Source organism: Balaenoptera borealis (genome assembly GCF_965194805.1).
Source record: "Balaenoptera borealis genome assembly, chromosome: 1".
In the NCBI taxonomy this organism is placed as follows: domain Eukaryota; kingdom Metazoa; phylum Chordata; class Mammalia; order Artiodactyla; family Balaenopteridae; genus Balaenoptera; species Balaenoptera borealis.
Window position 1 is genome coordinate 93,816,095 of NC_138860.1, and position 27,862 is coordinate 93,843,956.

The window sequence follows — 27,862 nt, forward strand, 5'->3', positions numbered from 1 at the left end:
TTTCTTACATTTACCAAGGCTTGATTTGTGACCCAAGATATGGTCTAACCTGGAGAATGTTCCATGAGCACTTAAGAAGGAAGTGTATTCTGTCATTTTTGAATGGAATGTCCTGTAAATATCAATTAAGTCCATCTTGTTTAATGTATCATTTAAAGCTTCTGTTTCCTTATTTTTCATCTTGGATGATCTGTCCATTGGTGAAAGTGGGGTGTTAATGTCCCCTAGTATTGTTGTATTACTGTTGATTTCCCCTTTTACGGGTGTTAGCATTTCCTTTATGTATTGAGGTGCTCCTATGTTGGGTGCATAAATATTTGCAATTGTTATATCATTTTCTTGGATTGATCCCTTGATCATTATGTAGTGTTCTCCTTTGTCTCTTGTAATAGTCTTTATTTTAATGCCTATTTTATCTGATATGAGAATTGCGACCCCAGCTTTCTTTTGATTTCCACTTGCAGGGAATGTCTTTTTCCATTCCTTCACTTTCAGTCTGCATGTGTCCCTAGGTGTGATTTGGGTCTCTTGTAGACAGCATATGTACAGGCCTTGTTTTTGTATCCATTCAGCCAGTCTATGTATTTTGGTTGGAGCATTTAATCCATTTACATTTAAGGTAGTTATTGGTATGTATGTTCCTGTTACCATTTTCTTAATTGTTTTAGGTTTGTTATTGCAGGTCTTTTCCTTCTCTTGTGTTTCCTGCCTAGAGAAGTTCCTTTAGCATTTGTTGTAAAGCTGGTTTGGTGGTGCTGAATTCTCTTAACTTTTGTTTGCAAAGGTTTTAATTTCTCCGTGGAATCTGAATGAGATCCTTGCTGGGTCGAGTAATCTTGGTTGTAGGTGTTTCACTTTAAATATGTCCTGCCACTCCCTTCTGGCTTGCAGAGTTTCTGCCCAAAGATCAGTTGTTAACCTTTTGGGGATTCCCTTTTATGTTATTTGTTGCTTTTTCCCTTGCTGCTTTCAATATTTTTTCTTTGTATTTAATTTTTGATAGTTTAATTAATATGTGTTTCAGCATGTTTCTCTTTGGGTTTATCCTGTATGGTACTCTCTGTGCTTCCTGGACTTGATTGACTGTTTCCTTTCCCATGTTAGAAAAGTTTTCGACAATAATCTCTTCAAATATTTTCTCAGACCCTTTCTTTCTCTATTCTTCTTGTGGGACCTCTGTAATTTGAGTGTTGGTGCGTTTAATGTTGTTTCAGAGGTCTCTGAGACTGTCCTCCTTTCTGTTCATTCTTTTTTCCTTATTTTGCTCCCTGGCAGTTATTTCCACCATTTTATCTTCCAGCTCACTTATCCGTTCTTCTTCCTCAGTTATTCTTTTATTGATTCCTTCTGGAGTATTTTTAATTTCAGTAATTGTGTTGTTCATCACTGTTTGTTTGCTCTTTAGTTCTTTTAGATCCTTCTTAAATGTTTCTTGTATTTTCTCCATTCTGTTACCGAGATTTTGGATCATCTTTACTATCATTACTCTGAATTCTTCTTCAGGTAGGTAGCCTATTTCGTCTTCATTTATTTGGTTTCGTAGGTTTTTACTTTGCTTATTCGTCTGTAACAAATTATTTTGCTGTTTAATTTTTTTTTTTTATGGGTGGCACTGTATTTCTGTCTTACTGGTTGTTTGGCCTGAGACGTCCAGCACTCGAGGTTGCAGGCAGTTGGATAGAGCCGGTTCTTGATGCTGGGATGAGGACCTCCAGGAGGCCTCACTCTGATTGATGTTCCCTGGTGTCTGAGGTTCTCTGTTAGTCCAGTGGTTTGGACTCGGAGCTTCCACCACAGGAGCTTGGGTCTGACCTCCGGCCTGGGAACCGAGATCCCGCAAGATTAGAAGAAAGAAAGCAAGAAAAAAAAGGATATCAAAGAATAAAAAGCAAAATAAAGTTAGAAAGATAAAAAATGTATTAGGAAAAATAAAACTATAATTGAAACAATTTCAACAAGGTAAAATAAAACCACAACAGAAAAAGAAAGAAAGGGGGGATAAGCCAAAAGGAGAGACCACTAACAAAGTATAAAGAATAAAATAAAATTAGAAAAATAAAAGATTTATTAGGAAAAATAAAAATTTAAAAGAATCACCAACGTTGAATCAGTAAGGTAAAACAAAACCCCAATCTAAAAGAGGAAAAAAGAAAAACCTTGTCTTTGGGGGCGGAGTTTAGGCAGAGGGGGGTGTAGAACTTAGGCAGGGGTGGGATTTTGAGTGGTGCGGGACCTAGGCAGGGTGGGGGTGGTGACATTTGAGTGTAGGCCAGGGCCTGGGCGGGGCCTAGCGCAGGGTGATGTTCAAGCATGGGGCGGGGCCTCTCCTTAGGATCTGCCCAGAAGGGGAGAGGTAGCACATGGGAAGGAGGGCCCCTTGAGTAGTGTTCTGGAGTTTGGAGGTAGGGCCCTGAGTGAGGGTGTGTGGGTGGGGTTTAGGCCCAGTTCCTTGGAGGGGGTCTCCTAGTGTAGTGGTAGGGCTCTTGGTGGGGGTGTAGTGGTGTGGCTTGGGCTCTACATGGCAGGAGCATGGCTCCGAGGGAAGAGGATTAGGTCTGGGAGCCCAACAGCCTTCTTGGTGCCTAATTGCACAGGGAAAGCACGGACCCCGTTCCCTTCCATTCCTTCTCACCTGTCCCCCACCATCTCCCCCAGGGTCTCCCTTTGCCCCTGGGCCGCTGGATCCCCTAACCGTGGGTGGGTCCCACTGAGTGTAGGAACTCCTTCCCTCCCCCAGCCACCCCTCAGGGGTGCCGGTCCCGGAGTTCTGACCTTTACTTTTGCTCCTTCTTCCCTCCCCACTCCTTCAGGACCCATGCGGCTGTAGGGAGCCTAGGTGGGCAGAGGATCAGGCTCGGGATCTCAGCAGGTTCCTGGGGGTCCAAGTGGGCATGGGAAACGTGGCCATGCTCCCTTTTGATCTTCTGCCCTCCCAGTGGTTCCCCAATTTCCCCCTTTGGGCGTGGGATCCCTTCCTCTCCACCACCCACCCCTCAGGTGCGCCAGTCCCTTTCTGCCTCCACTTCTCCTCCCCCTTCACTCCCCCCAAGCCCCATGTCCTACCCGGTCACTGGGGGTTCTTCCCATCTCCTAAGGTGTCCATGGTCCCCCACTGGTGCCTGGTAGGTGCCCTAGTTGTGACTCCTTTATTTCTTAAAGAGTTTGTGTAAGGTTTGTATTATTTCTTCCTTAAGAAAATTTACCATTGAAACAACCAACCAGGCCTGGACTTTCTTTTCTAGAAGATTTTAATTACTAATCCAGTTTCTTTATTTGATATTAGTATATTCAGTTTTTCGGTTTTCTTGAGCCAGTTTTGCTAGTTTGTATTTGTCTAGAAATTTGACTCATTTAAATTGTCTAACTTGGTATAAAAACTTTAATAATATGCCTTTAATTTTTTTCATTTCTGTAGGGTTTGTTGTTAACTCCTCTGTTTTACTCGTAACACTGTTGATTTTGGTAATCTTTTTTCTTTTTTTTATTTTTAGCTCTAAATCAATCTATGTTAGTGTGTGTCTCTGTACCTGCACCTCAAATCTCTCCCTCTTTTTCTTCTCTTCCCTTCCCTTTCTCCCTTTCTTTCCTTACCTGCACCTTATCCCCACCATCCAGCTAATTATCAATTTTGTTGATCTTTTCAAAGAACCATCTTTTGGTTTTATCCTCCTTCCCTCCACTGATAGGTACTCTGATCTTTATTTCAGTCTATTTAATTTGGGTTGATTTGCAGAATCTGATTTACATGTTCAGATTATTGGTTAAAAATTATTTTGCCTTTCTAGTTTTTTTTTTTTTTTTTTTTTGCCTGTGTTGGGTCTTCGTTGTTGCGTGTGGGCTTTAGTTGCGGTGAGTGGGATCTAGTCTTCATTGTGGTGCGCAGGCTTCTCATTGCGGTGGCTTCTCTTGCTGTGGAACACGGGCTCTACGCGTGTGGGCTTCAGTAGTTGCAGCGCGTAGGCTCAGTAGTTGCAGCACTCCAGCTGTAGGGCACGCGGGCTTCAGTAGTTGTGGCTTGCAGGCTGTAGAGCGCAGGCTCAGTAGTTGTGGCACATGGGCTTAGTTGCTCCATGGCATGTGGGATCTTCCCAGACCAGGGATTGAACCCCTGTCCTCTGCATTGGCAGGCATATTCTTAACCACTTTGCCACCAGGGAAGTCCTCTAGTATATTTGTAGAGCTATAAATTTCTCTCGGGACTTCCCTGGTGGCGCAGTGGTTAAGAATCCGCCTGCCAGTGCAGGGGACACGGGTTCGATCCCTGGTCCGGGAAGATCCCACATGCCGTGGAGCAACTAAGCCTGTGCGCCGTAATTACTGAGCCTGCACTCTAGAGCCCGCGAGCCACAACTCCTGAAGCCCACACACCTAGAGCCCGTGCTCCACAACAAGAGAAGCCACCGCAGTGAGAAGCCCGCGCACCGCAATGAAGAGTAGCCCCCACTTGCCGCAACTAGAGAAAACCTGCACGCAGCAACAAAGACCCAACGCAGCCATAAATAAATAAATGAATGAATGAAAAAAATTTTTCTCTAAGCCTGTGCCATCAAATGTGTTAGCTAACACCCATGCGTGATTATTAATATTAAAATTAAAGTTAAATAAAATAGTAGATTGAGTTCCTCAGTCATTCTAGTCACATTTCAGGTGTTCACTAAGCTCATGTGTCTAGTGGCTACCCCATTGGACATTGCAGGTATAGAACATTTGCCAGAATTTCTGTTGGACTCTTAAGTAGCGCTTTGACTGCATCCTGTGAATTTATACATATTAATTTTAAGTTTTATTCAATTTAGTATATTTTGTAATAGTCCTTGTGATTTCTTTTACCCATGAGTTATTTAGAATTTGGTTGTTAGGCTTTCAAAAATTTGGGCTCTCCAGATTTCTTTCTGTTGTTACTCTCTAATTAAATTTAATTGTGGTAGGAGGACATACTATGAATGATTTCAAACCCTTTCAAATTATTGAGATTTGTCTTATTAACCAGCACAGGGGTTGGCAAAGTATTTCTTTAAAGGGCCAGATAATACGTATTTCAGGCTTTGTATACTATACAAGGTCTCTGTTGTGGCCTACTTCCTCTTCCCCCCAGACAATTTGAATTATGTGCTTGGTAGGAATTCCCTGGTTGTCCAGTGGTTAGGACTCAGCACTTTCACTGCTGAGGGCACAGGTTCAATCCCTGGATGGGGATCTAAGATCCCACAAGCTGTGCGGCCACAGAAAAAAAATATGTTTGGGCTTTGACCCTGGTTCCTGACACAGAACTTAAGATGGAGTGATAAGGAGGATAGGTGCTTCTTTCATTATTTATAAAAATCCCTTTTAACCATACCTGAAGTTATGGTAAGAAAACAACTAAGTAGGCCTACTAGATAGCTTCAGGATGAGTGCTGCTAGGAGAAACCAACCATGTGATTAGAGGGTGGGGCTGAAATTCCTGGACCTCTAGGGAGGGCAGAGAGTCTGGAGATTGAGATCAGTCACAGATGGACAGTGATTTAGTCAGTCATGCTGATGTAATGGAACCTCCATAAAAAACTCCTAAACAATGGGGTTTGGAGAGCTTTGGGCTGGTGCAGACATCCAGGGGTTGGTAAAGTGGTATGCCTGGAGAGGGCACGGAAGCTCTGTGCTCATTCCTCCCTATTCATTATCTTATGAATCTCTTTTATCTGACTGTTTCTGAGTTGTATCCTTTATAATAAATCAGTAATAGTAAGTTAAGCACTTTCCTGAGTTCTGAGTCATTTTGTTATTGAACCAGAAGAGGGGATTGTGGAAACCCTTTGAATTTTATCACTGGTTGGTCAGAAGTACTGGTGTCAACCTAGGAATTGTGACTGGCATCTGTAGTAGGGGTAGTCTTGTGAGACAGCCCTTCATTTGTGGAGTTTAATGCTAACTACGGGTAGTTAGGGTCGGAACTGAATTGAATTGTAAGACACCCAGTTGGTGTCAGAGAGTTGGAGAAGTGGTGTTAGAAAAGATACCAGGTATTTGGTGTCAGGAGATAAAAAACCTCTCAGAACTCTGAAAAATGTAAACTACTGCTTAGCTTGTGGGCCGTACAGAAAATGACTCGGCTTGATTTGGCCCATGGGCCTTAATATTAGTGCCCATCTTTAGACTAATACATGATCTGTCCTTGAGAATGTTTCATTTGTGCTTTAGTAGAATTTGTATTGTACTGTCTTTGTGTGGAGTGTTTGTGTAGATCAGTTACATCAAGTTGGTTACAGTGTTGTTCAAGGCTTTTATATCTTACTAAGATAGTTGCTTTTATCAGTTTCTGAGAAATGAGTATTGAAATCTCCATCTGACATTGTTGAATTGTCCATTTCTCCTTTCATTCTGTTAGGTTTTTTTGGGTTTGTTTTGGTTTTTTTTAGCTGCGCTGTGCGGCATGTGGGATCTTAGTTCCCCAACCGGAGATCAAACCTGTGCCGCCTGCACTGGAAGCTCGGAGCCCTAACCACTGGACCACCAGGGAATTCCTGCATTCTATTAGTTTTGCTTTGTGTATTTTTTAGGTGCATATACATGTATAATTGTTAGATATTTCTGATGTATTGGTCCTTTAGCATATAAAATGTTTATCTTTGTGTCTAGTAATACGTCTCATCTGAGAGTCTTTTTCCTGATGTTAATATAACCACTCCACCTCTCTTATGGTTATTATCTTCATGGTATATCTTTTTCCTTTTTTTTCCCTTTCATCCTGTTGTGTCTCTGGGTCTGAATGTTTAAGATGCCACATAGTTGTGTTTTACCGAGTCTAATCTCTGCCTTTTTATTGGAGTGCCTAGTTCATTTATATTTAATGTAAGTAATGATGTGGTTGGATTTAGGGTGTTTGTTTTCTATCTTTGTCATGTCAGTTTTTGGTTCCTTTTACTAAATCTTTCGTGTTCACCAGTATTTTCAACGCTCTTTAATTTTTTCTCTCATTTTGTTTCTACTTTGTTTTTGTTTTAGCTCTAGCAATTATATGTCTAATTTAATACAAGCCACTTCAAGGTAATACGGTATTAATTTTGTTAAAACGTAGCAACTTTGCTATAGATCCATTCCTCTTCTTTGTAACTATTGTCATATTATTTCTTTTGTATGTTTAAAAACTATCAGTACATTATTCTGATTATTGCTTTAAACAATCTTATGGGTATTTTTTTTAAAGAAATTGAGAGGAAAAAATAGTCTTTTATGTTTTCCATGTTTACCATTTCTAATGTTCCTCATTTCCATCCTGTGGATTCAGGTTATAGTCTGATTTCAGTTCTTTTCAGCCTGAATGGGCTTCATTTAGTATTTTTTGTGGTACACATATGCTAGCGACATTCTATTAATTTTTGTTTATCTGAGGATTTCTTTATTTTGCTTTCATATTGAAGAATATTTTTGATTTATATAGAATTCTTGGTTTTACACTCTTTCACTTACTTTAAATATGTCATTTCATTGCTTTCTGGTCTCCATTGTTTCTGATGAAAAGTCAGATGTCAGTATTATTGTTTCTCTGTGTGTGATGAATTGTTTTTCTCTTGCTGCTTTCAAGATTTTCTTTGAAAGTCTTTGCCTTTCAGCAGTTTGAGTATGATAAATCAAGGTTTGAGTCTCTGTTTTATTATACTTGAGAGTTCTTCCACCTTTTGACTCTGCAGATTAATGTATTTCATCAAGTTTGGGATGTTTTTGGCCCATTATTTCCTCAAACCTTTTTCCTACTCCTCACTCTCATCTCCTGGGACTTCCACTACATTTATGTTGGGATTCTTGATGTTGTCTCCCTGGTCTCTGAGAAGCCGTTTCCTTTTTTTTTTTTTTTCTGGTCTTTTCCCTCTTTTAAGGACTGGATACTTTCATCTGTCTACAGGCTCACTCAAGTCTGCAATTTTTCTAACAGTTTTTAAAAAATATATTTACTTATTTATTTCGCTGCGCCGGGTCTTAGTTGTGGCATGTGGGATCTTCGTTGCCATGTGCAGGATCTTTAGTTGCGGCATGCAAACTCTTAGTTGAGGCATGCATGTGGGACCTAGTTCCTTGACCAGGGATCGAACCCGGGCCCCCTGCATTGGGAGTGCGGAATCTTAGCCATTGGACCACCAGGGAAGTCGCTCAGGTCTACTATTGAGCATAGCTGTATGATGAAATTTTTATTTTGGATGTTGTACTTTTCATCTTATGGATTGTTATTATAGTTCCTAATTCTCTCTTGAGACTTCCTGTATGTTGAGTACTGCCATTGCATTTTATTTAGTACCTTTATTCTTAGCTGCTTTGAAATCTTTGTCTTCGAACTCCAATGTCTGGACTCAGTTGATTAGTTGACTGATTCCCCACCCCTCCCCCATCCCCCACCATCAGGTTCAGTCACACTTTTCTGTTTCTTTGTATATTTTGTCAATTAGATTATATTATATTGTAGCAACTATGAATTCTGCTTTATTTTTCTGTGGGTTGTTGGTATTTTTTAGTAACTTGCTTAAAGTATGGAGTCTGTACAGCTTACAGCCACTGATGTCTCCTTTTCAGTATTTTTACTTTAATCTTTAGCCTGGCTTCCTAGGGTTCGCTTCTGTATCTGCATAGCTTGGTGTTCAGCCAGTGCTTTGGGTGGAAGTTGTGGTCAAATACCTTGAGCCTATCAGCCTCACACCACTGATGATCCGCCTCTGTTTAGTTTGGGAAACACACTAAAAGTTGCAGCCAGTTTTTAGTCTCACTTGGCCTTTCGTTTTTGCTCGCTTTCTTGGGTGTCCCTTTTAGTTAACCAGCTATGTGTGGAGAGTTTGTCTTAGATCTTTTGTGACTCTCTCATTTTAAGTGTCTTATATTAATTTTCTGAATGGGCTGCTGCCACAGTATAGGGAAGCTGTTCTTTCCTAACTTGGATACCTACTTATAGCTGGCAAATGTTCTGTTCATATTTGCCCTCCTGACCTAATTGATCCTGCTTCATATGGCAGCAAAGCTGCTATTTTGCTTTGTTTTTTTTAATTGAAGTATAGTTGATTTACAGTGTTACATTAGTTTCAGGTATACAACAGAGTGAATAAATATTTTTATAGATTGTACTCCATTCAAAGTTATTATACAAAGAAAAAGAAAGAAGAAAAAAAACAAAAATGTTGTTATAAAATATTGGCTGTTTTCTCTGTGCTGTACAATATCTCCTTGTAGCTTATTTATTTTATACATAGTAGTTTGTGCCTCCTAATTACCTACCTTTATCTTGCTCCTCCTCCTTCACTCTCCCTACTGATACGTTTTCCATATCTGTGAGTCTGTTTCTGTTTTGTTATATCCATTCATTGTTTTATTTTTTAGATTCAGCATGTAAGTGATAACATACAGTATTTGTCTTTCTCTGTTTGACTTATTTCACTAAGCATAATACATTCTAGGTCCATCCATGTTGTTGCAAATGGCAGGATTTCATTCTTTTTTTTTCTTTTTTTATGGCTGAATAGTATTCCATTGTGTGTATGTGTGTGTGTGTGTGTGTGTGTGTGTGTGTGTATATATATATTCCAGTTCTTCTTTATCCATTCATCCATTGATGGACAGTTAGGTTGCTTCCATATCCTGGCCATTGTGAATAATGCTGCTGTGAACATTGGAGTGCATGTATCTTTTCAAATTAGTGTTTTCATTTTCTTCAGATATATTCCCAGGAGGAGAATTGGTGGATCATATAGTAGTTCTATTTTTAGTTTTTTGAGGAACTTCCATACTGTGTTCCAAAGTGACTGCAGCAATTTACATTCCCACTAACAGTGTAGGAGGGTTCCCTTTTCTCCACATTCTCACCAACATTTGTTGTGGTCTTTTTCACAATAGCCATTCTGACAGATGTGAGGTGATACCTCACTGTGGTTTTGATATGCATTTCTCTCATGATTAGTGATGTTGAGCATCTTTTCATGTGCCTGTCAGCCATCTGTATATCTTGTTTGGTAAAATGTCTATTCAGGTCTTCTGCCAATTTTTTTTAATTGGGTTTTTTTCCTTTGATGTTGAGTTATATGAGCTGTGTATATATTTTGGATATTAACCCCTTATCGATCATATCATTTACAAATATTTTCTCACATTCAGTAGGTTGTCTTTTTGTTTTGTTGGTGGTTTCCTTTGCTGGGCAAAAGCTTTTAAGTTTAATTAGGTCCCATTTGTTTATTTTTGCTTTTGTTTCCTTTGCCTTAAGAGACAGATCCAAAAAATATTGCTACCATTTATGTCAAAGAGTGTTGTATGTTTTGTTTTAGGAGTTTTATTGTGTCTGGTCTTACACTTAGGTCTTTAATGCATTTTGAGTTTATTTTTGTATATGGTACGGGAACAAAGCTGCTGTTTTTAGGATCATCCTCAGGCAAGAAGACCAGTGCCTTCCACTGTTTTTACCAGAAACTCTAGCAGTTTTTTGTAGAATAAGCACTGCATTTTGTCTCATAATGGTTGTTTCCCAGTGCTTTGAAATAGGTGGGTTCTTTGTGTGTGACATGTGTGACAGTTTTGTCAAGTTTTAGGGGAGGATTCGCTCTTTTTTTTTTTTTTTGGCTGCGTTGGGTCTTCGTTGTCGTGCATGGACTTTCTCTAGTTACGGCCAGAGGAGTACTCTTCATTGTGGTGTGTGCGCTTTTCATTGTGGTGGCTTCTCTTGTTGCAGAGCACAGGCTCTAGGCGCGCGGGTTTCAGTAGTTGTGGCACATGGGCTCTAGAGCGCAGCCTCAGTAATTGCGGCGCACAGACTTAGTTGCTCCACAGCATGTGAGATCTTCCCAGACCAGGGATTGAACCCGTGTCCCTTGCATTAATTAGCAGGCAGATTCTTAACCACTGTGCCACCAGGGAAGTCCCGAGGATTCACTTTTCATTCTTCCGTTAGTGGAAGTTGGCTAGCTGTCAATTTTTTTTTAAATTTTATTTTCTCAAAAATTGAATAAGTTTTAGTCTTTAAAAAAAAATAAGTCATATCTCAGATATTTTTTCTAGGTCTGAATTGTCCTGTACCGTTGCCACTAGTTACTTGTGGTTATTTAAATTTTAGCTAACTAAAATTAAATTAAGAAATTTATTTTGTTAGTTACGCTGAGCACCTTTTGAAGTGCTCAGTTGCCACTTGTATTGGCTGCTGCACTGGACAGTGCAGATATAGCACATTTCCATTATTATAGAAAGTTCTGTTACACAGGGATGCTGTAAAATCTTTGAGACAAATTGTAACTAATAATAATGGCTACCATTTTCTGAGTACTCACTGTGTGTTGGAGTTTACATTTATTAATCCATGTGCTCTTCCAACACCCCTTGAGATAGGTACTATTATGATCCTTATTTTACAAATGGGAAACCTAGACTCCAAGGTTAATGAGCTAACCCAAAGTCACACAGTGCAGAAGGGGATGGGCTTGGAATTTAATCCTAATTAGTCTGGTTCCAGAGTTTGGGGCATTATTTTGTTGTATTGCCTCTTTGATGAGTCGTGCTTAGTTTCTGACTTGAAAAGGTTTTTATGTTTTGCTATGTTTGAATGCTATTTGATGGTTTGGGGGAAATGATTCTTTTCATATTTAAGTTGTTTGCTTCTATTTCTTAGAGTTTTTATTATCTGAATTTTATCATATGCCACTTTAGCATCTACTTAAATAACCGTATGGTTTTCTCCTTTAGTTGTTTTAATATGATTATTTTGTTAATATCTTTGCTGTTGAATAATCCTTGAATTCCTATATGAAGTTTAGTAATCTATCTGGTAATCTGTCAAAAGAATATTATGCTCAACTTATATTTTATTCAATATTTTAATCAATACGTTAGAATAGTCTGCCATTTTCTTCTTTTGCATTGTTTTTGCCAACTTTTAACGTTAAAGTAATGTTGGACTTTATAAAATGAATTGGGATTTTTCCTTTTTCACTCTTTTTCTAGATTAGCTTAAATAATAATGGAATGCTGGTCTGTTATTTAAACATTACTCTTCTGTAAAACCATCTTGATTTGGAAATTTAAAAAATGGTGTGTGGCTTGCAGGATCTTAGTTCCCTGATCAGGGATTGAACCTGGGCCATGGCAGTGAAAGCCCAGAATCCTAACCACTAGGCCACCAGGGAATTCCCATTGTTTATCTGTTTTATATATAGTAATGTTAATCCCAAACTCCTAATTTACCCCCCCCCATCCCCTTTGGTAACCATAAGTTTGTTTTCTATGTCTGTGAGTCTATTTCTATTTTGTAAATAAGTTTGTATCATTGTTTTAGATTCCACATATAAGTGATATCGTATGATATTTGTCTTTGTCTCACTTCACTTAATATAATCTCTAGGTCCATCTCTGTTGCTGCAAAAGGCATTATTTCATTATTTGTGGCTGAATAATATTCCATTGTATATATATACTACATCTTCTTTATCCATTCACCTGTTGATAGACATTTAGGTTGAAAGATAGGATAGATTTAATGTCTTTGAGTATTAGCTGTTTCTGCTACACTGTTATCTGGAGAGCTTGTAATTTTAGTTTGTATTTCCAACTGGAATCCATTTTTCTTTTGGGTTTTGTGTATGTGACCATTTCATTTATTTTTACTTTGTAAACATTTTTATTGGGTCATAATCAAGATGTGGACTGTACAAATCAGTACCTTCTGAATTGGAAGTTTTTTTCTTGTCTGTTTTTGGTAACTAAATACAAGATTAAATTTTGTCAGTATTCTACACTAATACTAAAGACGTATGTTTTTATTCCAGAATGTATTGTGTTATTTACTTCCTTGTTTTTGTTTTTGTTTTTAAATCCCATTCAGAAGTATACTGAAAAGTTTCATTATACTTTTATCTTTGTCATGGTCTCCATTCATTTTAATGCTTTTAAATTTATTACTTAGTTGTTTTTGTTTCTAAATTTCTGGGGGTTTTTTTCAATCTATATTTGTATTGTTTTCCCTTGGTCATAATTAATGCTATTTTGTTTTTATTACATTAAACATTTTATATTTATACAATAATTCTATGTCTGTAATCTCTGCTGTTTGTTTGCCCCCTTGTAGCTTGTAATTTCAGTTGGTTTGTTTATTCACGTGTCTGTTTTCTTTGCTTTCACTGCTTTGAAGATGGCATTCCATTAACAACTTCTGGCTTCTGTAGTTTCTAATGAAAGTTGTGCTGTCATCGTTATCTTTATTCCTTTGTATGTAATGTGTCTTTTCCCCCTACTCTGCTGTTAGGGTTTACTCTTTATTATTAGTTTTTAGCAATTGATTTTATGATGTGCTTTGGCGTGGGTTGTTCTTTGTTTGTTTTTTTGTTTTGTTTTTTTTTGGGCCACACCATGCTGCATGTGGGATCTTAGTTCCCTGAACAGGGATCGAACCCACACCCCCTGCATTGGAAGCGCCGAGTCTTAACCACTGGACTGCTGGGGAATTCCTGGCATGGTTTTATTTAGAGGTATAATCCTCAGAGATTATTAAATTTGGGGTTATTTTTGTTAAAGTTGGAGAAAATTTGGCCATTTTCTCTTAAAATATTTTCTGATCTTTTTTTATAGCCTCTCTGGAATTCCAGTTACACATATATTAAACCACTTGATAATGTTTCACAGGTAGTGGGCCTATGTGTTTTTTTCCCCCACTCTTTTGTTCATCTTTGTGCTTCGTTTTGTCTGTCTCCCTTCAGTTTTACTAGGTTTTTCTTATATATTTTGAAGCAGTCTGGTTAGGTGCACATACGGTTATAATTTTATCTTCCTTAGAATTGACATTTTTATAATTATAAAATGTTCAGCTTGTGTCTAGTAACTTTTTTCTTGAAAACTATTTTATCTGATATTAGTATAGCTACTCCAGCTCTTGCATAGTAACAGTTTCCATGACATGTTTTTTGCATCTTTTTTTCTTGCATCCTATTTATGTCTTTGATCTCTAAAGTGTGTCTCTTGTAAGCAGCATATATCTAATCTTTTTTTTTTTTTGGTATCTAGTGTGACAATCTTACCTTTTGATTGGAGTGCTTAATTCATTCTCATTTACTATCATTATTTATATGATCAAATCTGTGTTAGTTGTTTTGCTAGTTGTTTTCTATGTAATGTATTTTTTTGTTCCTTGGTTCTTCCTTATTTGCTTTCTTTTGTATTACATAGATACTTCATAGTGTTCCATTTTAATTCCTTTGTTAGTGATTGTTCTAGAGATTCCAGTATGTCTCTTAGTTTATCACAGTCTACTTTAGATTACTACTAACTTGATTTCAGTAAAATATAGAAACTTTCTCCAGTATGGCTTCTTTACCTTTTCTTTCCTTTGTGCTACTGTTGTTACATATGTTCCATTTATATGCTATAAACCCAGCAATACTGTTATAGTCATAGTTTACACACTTTTATGATTTTTAAAGAAGTTAAGAGAAGAAAGAAAAAAATACATAGTCTTTCCTATTAACCTGTATATATTTACCATTTCTGGTACTCTTTAATTTCTTTGGGGGTTTGGGTTATGGTTTGGTGTTATGTCCTGGCGCTAGCCAGTGTGACTCCATTTCCTCTCTCCTCCTTTGTGCTATTATTGTTTTATGCAACTTTAAAAAAATCAGTTAAGGGAAGAGAACAAATAGATTTATATTCTTTAATACATTTACCAGCGTAGTTAACCTTACCTGTGCTGTTTATTTCTATAGGCATTTGAGTTACTGTCTGAGGACACTTTCTTTCAACCTGAGGATCTTCTTTTAAGGCAGGTCAACTTGAAATGAATTCTCTCAACCCATGATTATATGAGGATTTCTTTATTTCATTTTCATTTTTGTAGGTTAGTTTTGATGAGTATAGAATTCTTGGTTGGTAATTTTTTCTTTCACCACTTGAATAATGTAATCCCTTTGCTTTCTGGCCTCTGTTGTTTCTGCGAAGTCTACTGTTAATCTTGTCATTCCCTTGTACATCAGGAGTCACTTTTTTCTTCTTTCAAAAATTTCTTTGACTTCAGTAGTTTAACTGTAACTATGTGTATCTTTAAAAGATAAGTTCATGTTCATTAATTGTTACAAGAAAAGGCACAAAGGACAAATATTTTCCTCCCTTTGTATTTTGCTGAGTGATAATTTATTATAAAATAAAAAGTTATAAAATATTTTTCATTTTGGTAATTTAAAATTTTTTTCACTTAAAAATTTCCTGTTTGAGCCAGAATATCATTTCTTATTTAGGAATCATTTCAGTTCTTTTGTGGGGTGGGGAGGTCATACTTTTATTTATTTATTTATTTTTAGAGTTATTGGATTATGTCCGTATATATAGTCAGTAAAACCTTTTACTTTTTTTTATCATGGCCAGGTTACATGATTAAAGTTTTATGGACATAGGAAAACAAAAATATTTTATTATTTTTATGTTAAAAGATTCCATTCATGGATTCAGCTTGGCGTCAAGTGCCTTTTGGGATACATAAATTTTCACATTTTAGAGAGGAAAGATGGTACTTAACCTTTCAGCAGGGTCTGTGGTAGTATCCTTGTAATGAAATACCTTAGTATTTTGCTGCAGTATTTACACTTAGTAGGGACATAAAGATATAGTTTCATGCCAGTTCAGGTCAGGTCTTTTTCCCTAAATGTGTTTTGAAACTAAACTTTCATCAAAATGTTTTGGATTTGAGAATTTGGATAAGGAAATATGAGTTCAAGAGCCACTAAATTTTATGTTTTACCATTAGGTTTGTGTATATTCACATATTTTTACTTTTTGTTTGTGGCTGCCATCCTGTTTGTTGCATAAAAGTTTATGACAGTTATGGATTGTATACTTCACTGTTAAATAAAATTCCTCCTTGTTCTATTTAATGCTTTTTGAGGTCAAATAAGACTTATCTAATGCTATACTGTTTTTCCTCTTTTTTTTTGGGTTGGTTCTACCTCCTTCCACCCACCCCCATTTGCTGATATTTATTTCTTTATCCTTTTCTCTTTAAACCTTTCTTTTGTTTTAGGTATGTTTCTTAATTTGATTAATTTGCTTCTTAGAAGTTACCTGTTTTCAGGTCTTCTGTTTTTATAAATGAAAATCACGTTTATTTAATTTTAGCAGAGCTCTTTTTTTTGTACTTGCAATGTATATTCTAATTGCATTTCTCTTGAGTAAGCTTTTTTTTTCTAGTCAAGTTCTCTTTTGTTTCTTCCACTAGTTTTGCCTCAGTAGGAGCCAGTCAGGTGGTTCTGATTGTTCACCTTGGTCTCCCTCAAGTTACTGAACGTCCTCAAATGGAATATACTTATTCTTTGCCTATTCATGAGTATGGCTCCCTTTACAGGGTCAGTTTTGTGGGGGATGGTTTTATTGGTCAGTGGTGAACTAGTAGACCATGAAAGACATGATAAACTTTGTTTCAGCTGCCCTTTAATGAATACATTTTCAAATTAATTACCTTATTCCAAGAGTAGCAGAGCCTTACTGTTTCCCTGCTCAGCTTTTACAGCTGGGGTTGGAACAGTCCTCACGGTCCAGGGACTGACTGACTGATTGAGCCTATCAGTGCAAAATTCAGATGGCCTCCTAAAGGAGGCAATGAATAAGTAGATGTGGTGAACCAGGCAGCCATGGAATCCTGGCTCTTCCTAGTCAAGGCTCCAGTTTCCACTGGGACTTTTCAGTTCCATGCCTCCTTCCCCCATGAAAAGAGAGTAAAGAAAACCTAGGTGCATGCAAGTAAGCACATGTATGTATACACAGATTGAAGCCGTCTCTCCTGTGAGCTGTATCCACAAAGAAGACTCAGAATTCCTGTAGTTTTGGATCTGAATACTTGAATTCAAGAACTATCTTGAAGTTCGTGAGTTAGTGAAAAATCATTCATTCAAACTAGATGTTCAGTACTTTTTCTGTAAAGGACCAGGTGGTTTATATTTTATGCTTTGTAGTACAAATACTATCTCTATAGCTTTTTCCTTCTTTCTTCTTTTCCTTTAGAAGTATAAAAATCATTCTTAATAAGTTATTGGCTGAACTGTTTATTATTTTTTAAACTGTGCTTTTTCGTAGCTAGCAGGCTGTAACTTGCCCACATTACCAATTTAAAAGTATGTTATTTTTTACACAAGTTTCTGTTAATATTGAACAAACTTCGGCAACCTTATTTCAAACAATGCTGAGTACTGGAATTAGATTGCTATATTTGGTTTTGAATTTCCTCATAATTTTCTGAGTATGTTAGGTTTTTGAATTTTAATTTAGAGATCTATCTTTAAGAATTAGGAAGCTTAAATAATACCAAGAAGCTTTATGATAACATCCATGCTTAATTACTGTATTTCCTAAATATATTTTGTTTGTTTGATAATCAGTGTTAGGTCTTATATGATCATTTGTGCACATAAGTGGTCATATATAACTATGACTTCAGCTTAAACCAGTTCTATATTTAGTGGTAAAAAAAATTGTTTTTTGGCTTTTCGAGTTTTTGTTTTATTGTGCTCAGCCTGCATATGTGTTATAAATATTCTTTTGTACATGACGAGTGTTCAGTTTTTTCCATAATTGACTTACAGTATTACATTAATTTCAGGTGTACGACACAGTGATTCAATATTTTTATACATTACAAACTGATCACCACAGTGGTAAAACTGACTTGTGCAGACTTACTGGATACGTACTAATAATAATTTAAATACACATTCTGTATGGTATTAGTTTGTAGGGTTAAGCCAATTTGATTATAAATTAATTTAGTTATTTTCTGTATTATATCTCCAATTTTTTCCTGTATAAAGCAGTATACTACTTTATTCTGCCTCTCCATTCTTTTCCCTCTCTTTATTGACAGATTGTTGTGTAAGAATGGGCAACATATTTAACATTCCATATTTCCAGCTCCCCCGTATTCATATACAAATCTTTGTGCTGCTACCTCCACTGTTACAAAATTTCTGTAGAAAAGATCAGTGACTTGTTGCTTCAGAATCTAGTTATTTTTTGCCTTCCTCCTTCTTAGCAAATATGTACTTCTTCCTAGGTGCCTACTATTGTGTGCACACAGGGAAGGAATAGAGATGAACGGGAGATAGGTGCAAGGTGAAGGGAGGAATTAGCATTGGGAATGGTTATATCTTTCAAATTTGGGGCTCTTGACACTACCCACTAATCTTATTCTCTCCAGCCTCTTTTTCCTGTTCCCTGAATTATTCAATTCCAACTTTCAACAGTCAACTCACAAGACTCACCCTCATCACTTGATCTGGCCTCCCACTTAGGTAATTAGAGGCCACAGGTGTAAATTCCCTTCCACTCCCTTCTCCACCTGAAAAACATGTCTGTATTTTTTCATTCATAATTACTTTCTAAGGGAAAGGAGGGGAATTGATGATTGAAGATTTGGACTAACTACTCCACGGTATGGGAAAGAGAACTAGGGCTGAATAAAAAGATTGTTAGATTATGCCAAGAGTCAGCTGATATTTAAGGATAGTGTGTGATTCTAAAAGTAAATTGCTACAGGCACGAGAGGATCATGAGTGGTTAATGGAAAAAGTAGTTGATCCTTGTTTGATTCTCATTTATTTCAGCTACATGTATGTGTTTCATGTAAAATGTACTTACTGTGATTTGCAGTTGAAAATGTTTGGAATTTGTCTCCTAAATCTGAGACCTCCTTTTCTTTTGCTTAACCCATAAATATTGGTGTACAAAGGGGTATTGTCCTTGATCCTATTCTCCCTTCACTAATCATAACTGCAGTTCAGATTTGAAATACTTATATGCTGGTGGTCCACACTCTTCAGTTCTAGAACTATGCTAAACAGTCTATCCGAAACTTATTCATTACATTCTGGCTAAAATTACTTTTCCCTCATTTTGAGTAATTGTGTAATTATCCATGAATTACCCATGCCAGAAACTTGCAAATCATCTAGAATTTCAAATTTTTTCCCTCGCTGTAACTGTTACCTCTCCATCTTCACATATTCATTCATTAAGTAAATCAGTTCTGCCTCTAATTTATCATCTACATTTCTCTTATGATTGCCTTAGTTTGGTCTCTTATTTTGTTACTAATAGACCAGCCTTTTAATTAGGGGGCTAGTTTAGCATAGGTTTTAAGAGCATGGACTGTAGGTTCAGACATTTAGGTTTCAGACCGTGGTCTCCTCTCCCCTCCATTTACATTGTCATATAGCTTGAGAACATTATCTAATCTCTCTGAACCTCAATTTCTTCACCTTTGAAGTGGGGATAGTAATTGAACCTACTTTACAAAGCTGTTATGAGGACTGAATGAACTAATACATATAAATTTCCCAGTAAATATTACCTGATCTTACAGTGAAACCTTGTACTAATGCAAATACAGATATAATTTGATTATTTCCTGTCCCCAACACAGCCTTTGTTTTCAAATGGGCAGGTTAAAATTCTTATTGGGATAAGGGCAGAAGTACAAGGTAGAGCAAAGTTGGGCTGGGAAACATCTGACAAGGAATGTAGGGTGGCAGAGAGTTCCTGTGTCCCCAGTGTCTCCTGAGCCAATTTATGTGAATCAGACTGGAAAAAAAGCTGCCAACTAATAGAGATGCCTGGAATTTCTGAAATTTGACTCTCCGGTTTGTGTGATTGAATTTCAAGGCCTTTGCTTATTTTGTTAAGGCAAGGTTTTTACCTTATTTTAATTGACATAATTTTAATCATATCTCAATTTTCCCTTCATATTGTAATTAGAATGATTTTTTAAAGCTGAAGTTTAATTATAATAGAACAGATTATTATATTTTGTTATTTTAATTTAATTTTTTAATCTCTCTTTTATATAATATTTACTTTTAGCCCATGCATTTAGATATCAATATGTTTTATTGATGCCTTTGCTAATTAATTTTTGCATCTTCTAAGTATTTTTCCATGTTCTTAAATATCAGGTTGAACTGTATAAAATTGCCATATTTGCAGGTCACGAGTGGTCAAATACTGGCAGTTTTATATGGTTCAGTCTAATGCTTTATTCTTACAGCAATGAATAAGTACTGTTATATGTCTGATAATTTGATTTGCTTTTATTCTTGAATAATAGCTTAATCAGGATACAGATTGCTGGTTGACTGTTATTTTCTCTAACAGCTTTGAAGATAAACATTCCTGTTATCTTTTGACAGTTTTTTTTAACTGATGAGGTCAGCTGTAAGTCTGATTTTCTTCTATTACTAGTAGTTATTAAGAGTGTTTTTCGGGAGTTCCCTGGTGGCCTAGTGGTTAGGATTCTGGGCTTTTCACTGCCATGGCCTGAGTTCAATCCCTGGTCAGGGAACTGAGGTCCTGCAAGCCACACGGCACGGCCAAAAAAAAAAAAAAAAAAAAGTTCTTCATTTTTGCTATGTTTATGTGCGCACATTTATTTTTATTTACTCTGCTCAGGACTTGGATTGCAATCTGAGGGTTCATTTCTTTAGTTCTGAAATTTCCAGCTATTATCTCTTTAGCATCTCTACTTCAGCTCCTTCATGAACTTTTAGAACTTCTATTTGACACATGCTGGAGTTTCTCATTCAGTTCCCCCCCCCTTTTTTTTTTAGTATCCAAAATGTATTTATTAGGATGGTTTCCCATTCATCTTGATTCAGGGTGATTTTAGTGCTGCTTCTGTCTGAAGAAGCATCCTCCTGTAAGCCTTGCTTTTTCCTCCTGTAGGCTGGCAGAAGATAGTAGAGCAGCCAACACAAAAAAATGTTTGTGCATGGCTAAAGACAGTGGTGATTTTATAGCATCTTGAGCATTTCACATTCATGAAATAGGAATTGGGGCTCTGCACCAGGTGCTTCTTCTTATGTTTCTTCTTCTTTTCTGGAGAGGGATGAAGGAGATCCTTTGTGAGAGGCTTGTTCTTGTGGGGAGGTTGTCACCGCCAGAAAGGCTCATTCAGTTCTTTAGCTTGCTTCTTCTCTTTTGTGGTTTCTATCTCTCCTTATCTGTGTTGAATTCTATGTGATTTCTTCATATCTATCTTCTACCTTGATAATTTTTTTTACAGTTATCACTTATTTGACTTGTGTTGTGAGTTTATTCAATAATTTTATTTTCTTGATTCTTTTCCAGATCTGCCCATTTTCATAGATCCCATTTGTCACTTTGTAAAAATTTTACACATATTTGAAGTCTTTATCAGACTGATTTGTCTTCTGTGGATTAGGTTTCTACTTCTTGGTTTATTGTATTTGTTGACTCTAATAGTACTGAAATTTCTTCATATGCATTGTAGTTTTATTTATGAGCTTATCTTCAGTGGGAGTTCAACTTGTGCCTTGGGTTGGGAGGAGTTCTAATGAGATGGTTTTGTGTTTGTAAGGGTCCAGACAAGCTTCTTTTTGTTGTTGTTGAAAGAATATGTGAATTTACTTACCTAAAGAGGAATCCCAGGAAAAAAGTAGCTGTTAGGCAAAAATAATGACTTCTGCTTCGTGGACATTTTGTTTGGAGTTCTGAGTTGATTAAAAAGGAGATTTTAAATAAGAACTTGAACTTAGGATAGAGAACAGAAGAGAAACATTGAGTTCAGCCTTGGGAAAGATGACTAGTATGATGGACTGGTTTCCTTGGGTTCCTTCTGGTTCATAATAGATTTACTTCCAATTTTCCATTCAGTGTTTCTGAAATCTCAGAAAAACTGGTGCCAGGACATGAAGGTTCAGGGCTGGAGATTGCATCACTACATGAACTTCCCCTAAGTCATCCGGCATTGGATAGATTACCAGTTATTATAAAAGAATATAGCTCAGGAACAGCCTGGACGAGATGGAAGAGATGCATAGGCCAAGGTATGTGGGAAGAGGTGTGGAGCTTCCATGCTCACTAAGTATGTCACTCTTCCTGAATATCCCCAAGTTCACCAACCTGGAAGCTACTCCTAGACAAGCTTCTTATTAGTTTCTTGACTTGGCCTTTCTATGTACTGTGCAGATAGTACACACTTTGGTTATGTATCTATGCAGGAAGCTTGTTTGTGTTCAGACTTCTTGTGGATGACTCCACGGCTGGCAAGGATTTTAGGTTTTAGAGTACTTAAAGCCTGCCCTATGGCTTTATTGAGGGAGCTCAGTTTCAACTTTTAAGCTTTGTCTTCCTATTCCCAACGGTGGTAACGATAACCCCTGTGGCCCATTTGCATCACTGCCTTACCACTTAGGCTTTGAGTGCCCTTTTTTGTTTCTGGCACTTCAAATTTTGACTTCTTGGTTGTAGACTCAGTTATATATTTTTAGACCTTTAATTTGTTATATGTTAGCCATTTCTGTGTTTGAGTTGGGGGTCAGGTGGTCTTAGATCTGCTTAGTGATCCATCTTGAATGGAAGTCCACCAATTTAATGAAGCTAAATTCCAGTTAACAACACTGTGGAGATAAACTAGTTTGTAGACTTGTCTATTTTAGCCTTTAAACACCCCCCCCAATAAATTATACATTTTAGTAAATTGACACTTAAAAGAAATTAATCTAATAGGTATGAATGAGTCTCTCAGAACTTTGAAGTAATGAAATCAGTTCTAGGGACGTTATGCGTAAAAATTGGTCAGTAGCTTTGGCTTTGAAGTTTGGGTTTCAGTTTTGTATAGTAATCAAAACTCAACATGACAACTAGTACTGAGTGATTGAGTCAGGAGCACACTCATCTCATCACTAATTACAAAGGCATTGTTACTCATAAACTCAAATGGAAAATGACTCACATTTTCAACACAAACATTTATATAATTTAAAAATTTATTTATAAATATAGAAGTAAATAGCAGAAAGATCCCTAAAGAAGCTTCAACTCTTTTTGTTTTGGTGGTAAGACACCTTGGCTGCTGGGTAATCTGACAGAAGTAAGTAGTCAGCATAGGAATGGGTTTGGCTGATGTCTGCAGACTTAAATTTTCCTGTGTCTCACTGGGGGTTCTTTCATGCCTTAGATTTCTGAATTCCAAGCTTCTCTGAAAACCTTTATGGCAAATAAGAGTCTTTCTCAAATGTATCCCTCTATTCCTCCTGTGCTTTGGGTTGTATTTGTTCTGCAGTGTTTAGGTATCCTTTTGCCATCTACATTTTTTGAAAAAGATAAAAAGTCACAAACTGTGATGTCAGCTTGCCAGGTAGAAGTAGAAATTGTAAGAATCTGAGAATCAGCTTATTGAGTTCAAAAAACAAAACCTGGTATGACTTGTATCAAATCATACATAAAAGTATATAATGGATACTTTTATATATTGAATGTTTCTTGCTCAGAACAGAATGTCTCTTCAGAGATATTCCTTCAGAGATATTCCTTCATTAAGATGTTACAAATTTCTTAAGAACTTTCTCAATATTTTACATATATATAATTATATATACATATAGTTATATATACATATAGTTTTCTATCTGTAGACTCCTATTTTTTTTTCCATTTGTGAACTTCGCACCTGCTCTTCTTGGTTTGCATGCTGTTTCTTCCTTTCCTAGTTTTGTTGGGGGTCCCCAAGACCATCCTCAGGTTCAGTGATTTGCTGGAAGGACTCACAGAATTAAGAAAAGCTCTTATACTCATGGTTGATTTTATTGCAGTGAAAGGATACGGATTAAAATTAGCAAAGAGAAAAGGTGCATGGTGTAAAATCCAGGAGAAAGCAGATGCAAGCTTCCAGGTGTCTCCTTTCAGTGGAGTTGCACAGGGAGATTCTTAATTCTCCCAGTTACAATGTATGACAATATGCAGGAGGAGTATTGCCAACCAGGGAAGCTCACATGAACCTCTGTGTCTGGGTTTTTTTTTTAATAAATTTACTTATTTATTTGATTTTTTGGCTGCATTGGTTGGGTCTTCGTTGCTGCGCGTGGGGTTTTCTCTAGTTTTGGCGAGTGGCGACTATTCTTCGTTGCTGTGTGCGGGCTTTTCATTGCGGTGGCTTCTCTTGTTACGGAGCACGGGCTCTAGGCGTGCAGGCTCAGTAGTTGGGGCACACGGGTTTAGTTGCTCCCTGGCATGTGGGATTTTGCCAGACCAGGGGTCGAACCCGTGTCCCCTGCATTGGCAGTTGGATTCTTAACCACTACGCCACCAGGGAAGCCCTTGTCTGGGGTTTTTATTGGAGACTCAGTCATATAGGGATGCAGCATCCACAGAACTGATAACACCTGCTTGGACTCCAGCTGACCCCACAGGTCAAACTGAATACAGATGGCCCAAGGCCTCAGGCAAACAGAAATGCTTTTATCAGGCATAATATTCCAAGAGTTCAAAGGCCATCTCCCATATGCCCATCAAGGGCTAGTGTTGAAGGCCTTCCTTAGGAATACGCGGGGTTTAATGAACCCAGGCTAACCAAGCATACTCTTTCTTGCACATTAGTGAATGCATGTTAATCCTTCAAGACCATGTATAAATGTCACCTCTTCAGTGAAAACTTACGTTATGCACTGTAAGAAGTTAGTTGCTCGCGTATTTTTGCTCCTAAGTTACTTATCCTCATCTCCTCTGTAGTTTTGCTGTATGTTTCCAGGATTTTTAAAAAATATTTATTTGTTTGTTTGTTTATTTATTTATTTATTTACTGGCTGCATCGGGTCTTAGTTGTGGCATGCAGGATCTTTCATTGTGGTGCGCAGACTTCTCTCTAGTTGTGGCACACGGGCTCTCTAGTTGTGGCTTGCAGGCTCCGTAGTTGAGGCACACGGGCTTAGTTGCCCCATGGCACATGGGATCTTAGTTTCCCAACTAGGGATTGAACCTGCTTCCCCTGCATTGGAAGGCAGATTCTTAACCACTGGCCCACCAGGGAAGTTGCTCTACGATGGTTTTTAATTCATGCCATCTTAGATGTAAAAATATTTATATTCATTTTCCCCTTTCTCCTGACCATACTGTTTTTACCTTTGATTCGAAAAATTGTTTTTATGCATTTCCTTTGAGCAGGATCTTTGTATGCATTTTGTATTATAAAAACAATATTTTGTTTTCATATGTAATGGTAAATTTGAGTTTGTTTTACCAATGTACGTATGTCTGCTGAGGGACTGATATTCCTGCTTTTAGCATGACATTTTGTTTTCATTTTTCATTACAATTACTATATAAGGTACTGTAGTTTGTATATGTACAACTCTTTGCAGTCAAATGCTCTACCACTGAGCTATACCTCCTATATGTACAACTCTTGGACTGTTTATATCCTTGTCTCTGTATGCTGCTTCCTATAGTTGTGTGTGGTATAAACTATAAAAATCATATACTAGTCTTGAACCCTTTTTTTTTTTAATATACTGCAGTTTTATTTCAGTCGCACAAAGTATATAGGAAATTTAAATGAAACAGTGTGGTAGAAATAGCTGAGAACCAAAAAATCTAAAAAGGAAGTACACCTAAAGGATGAGAATTCAATATGTACTAGTGTTTCATCTTTAGTTTTGATTGACACTTGATGCTTTCAAATTTTGAAACTTTGAGTTCATGATGACTATTCTGAAGAGATTTCAGCACCAGCACTAAGATTTTGTACATTTAGTTGGTTTGCAATTGACTTGTTAGCCATTTACATAGTGTATAGTACAGATTTGTCACAGGTCAGATCACAGTGTTGAAGGAAAGAAGTACCTTCCTGTAATTAGAAAGGATCCCCTGAACTGCACTCACCTTAAGACATCCAGTATACAGGAGCATGAAAACCATCATAACAGTGTGGCTCCAGGGAACATAGTTTTGATAAGGAAAATAACCTAAGCTTCTGTTTCCCATCTTAATTACTGAAATCTCTAACAGTGACAGAACTGTCACATAGGACAGTAAATGTATACAATAATTCAGTCAAACTTCTTGGAAAGAACATATTTAGCAATCTGGGATAATGCAGAATGACAAGAAATATAACGTGATTCAACACTGGTTCTTTTTGTCATTTTACACAGACATCATGTTTGTTCGTTTTTTTTTTTTTTATAATAAACTCGTTTTTTTAATGACAGAATTTTTATTTTTATTTTTTAAATTTTTGGCCGTGCAGCACGGCATGCAGGGAACTGATCTCAGTTCCCTAACCAGGATCAAACCTATTATCCCTGCAGTGGAAGCCAGAATCTTAACCACTGGACCACCAGGGAAGTCCTCACATGTTATTAGACCAAAGCACAAAACGTTTAGTGCATAAACCAGTTTCTTTTTTAAGATCTAGCATTTTTATTGTAGTCTTTTATTTTAGTTTGTACTGCTTATACCCAGTACTCTATCCTACTGTAGATTGTTTAACTTAATCAACAAAATCTAAAGTGATTCCTGACCAGATTTATGGGGGACATAAACATTTATATCATCGAAGTGTTTGCGTAACCAAAAGTGCAATAATAAATACGAAAATGCCTATTTCATTTTGAAAATAATGCTTTATAAGCTTGCTGCATCTTTTTTTTTGAATTTTTGAATTTTATTTTATTTATTTTCTTATACAGCAGGTTCTTATTAGTAATCCGTTTTATACATGTTAGTGTATACATGTCAATCCCAATCGACCAATTCATCACCCCCCCACCCCCCACCCCACCACTTTCCCCCTTGGTGTCCATACATTTGTTCTCCACATCTGTGTCTCTATTTCTGCCCTGCAAACCAGTTCATCTGTACCATTTTTTTCTAGGTTCCACATATATGCTTTAATATACGATATTTGTATTTCTCCTTCTGAGTTAACTTCATTCTGTATGACCTCTAGATCCATCCACGTCTCTACAAATGACCAAATTTCGTTCCTTTTTATGGCTGAGTAATATTCTGTTGTATATATGTACCACAACTTCTTTATCCATTTGGACATATCGATGGGCATTTAGGTTGCTTCCATGACCTGGCTATGGTAAATAGTGCTGCAGTGAATATTGGGGTACATGTGTCTTTTTGAATTATAGTTTTCTCTGGGTATATGCCCAGTAGTGGGATTGCTGGGTCATATGGTAATTCTATTTTTAGTTTTTTAGGGAACCTCCATACTGTTCTCCATAGTGGCTGTATCAATTTACATTCCCACCAACAGTGCAAGAGGGTTCCCTTTTCTCCACACCCTCTCCAGCATTTGTTGTTTGTAGATTTTCTGATGATGCCCATTCTAACTGGTGTGAGGTGATACCTCATTGTAGTTTTGATTTGCATTTCTCTAATAATTAGTGATGTTGAGCAGCTTTTCATGTGCTTCTTGGCCATCTGTCTGTCTTCTTTGGAGAGATGTCTATTTAGGGCTTCTGCCCATTTTTTGATCGGGTTGTTTGTTTTTTTAATATTGATCTGCATGAGCTGTTTAGATATTTGGGATATTAATCCTTTGTCCGTTGATTCGTTTGCAAATGTTTTCTCCCATTCTGAGGGTTGTCTTTTCGTCTTGTTTTTATTTCTTTTGTTTTGCAAAATCTTTGAAGTTTCATTAGGTCCCATTTGTTTATTTTTGTTTTTATTTCCATTTCTCTAGGAGGTGGATCAAAAAAGATCTTGTTTTGATTTATGTCAAAGAGTGTTCTTCCTATGTTTTCCTCTAAGAGTTTTATAGTGTCCAGTCTTACATTTCGGTCTCTAATCCATTTTGAGTTTGTTTTTGTGTATGGTGTTAGGGAGTGTTCTAATTTCATTCTTTTACATGTAGCTGTCCAGTTTTCCCAGCACCACTTATTGAAGAGACTGTCTTTTCTTGTGTATCCTTGCCTCCTTTGTCATAGATTAGTTGACCATAGGTGCGTGGGTTTATCTGTGGGCTTTCTATCCTGTTCCATTGATCTATATTTCTGTTTTTCTGCCAATACCATATTGTCTTGATTACTGTAGCTTTGTATAGTCTGAAGTCAGGGAGTCTGATTCCTCCAGCTCTGTTTTTTTTCCCTCAAGACTG

At 37.1% G+C, this 27,862-nt stretch overlaps 1 protein-coding gene and 1 pseudogene across 6 annotated transcripts in view; one reads left to right on the forward strand and one right to left on the reverse strand.

Moving 5' to 3' along the window:
- Positions 1–27,862, forward strand: part of TRIM33 (tripartite motif containing 33) — a 155,245-nt gene that overhangs the window by 38,264 nt on the left and 89,119 nt on the right. The window lies entirely within an intron of this gene.
- Positions 10,971–26,790, reverse strand: LOC309617500 (small ribosomal subunit protein eS27-like pseudogene; annotated as a pseudogene). The gene has a single exon. The product of its transcript is annotated as a small ribosomal subunit protein eS27-like pseudogene (transcript).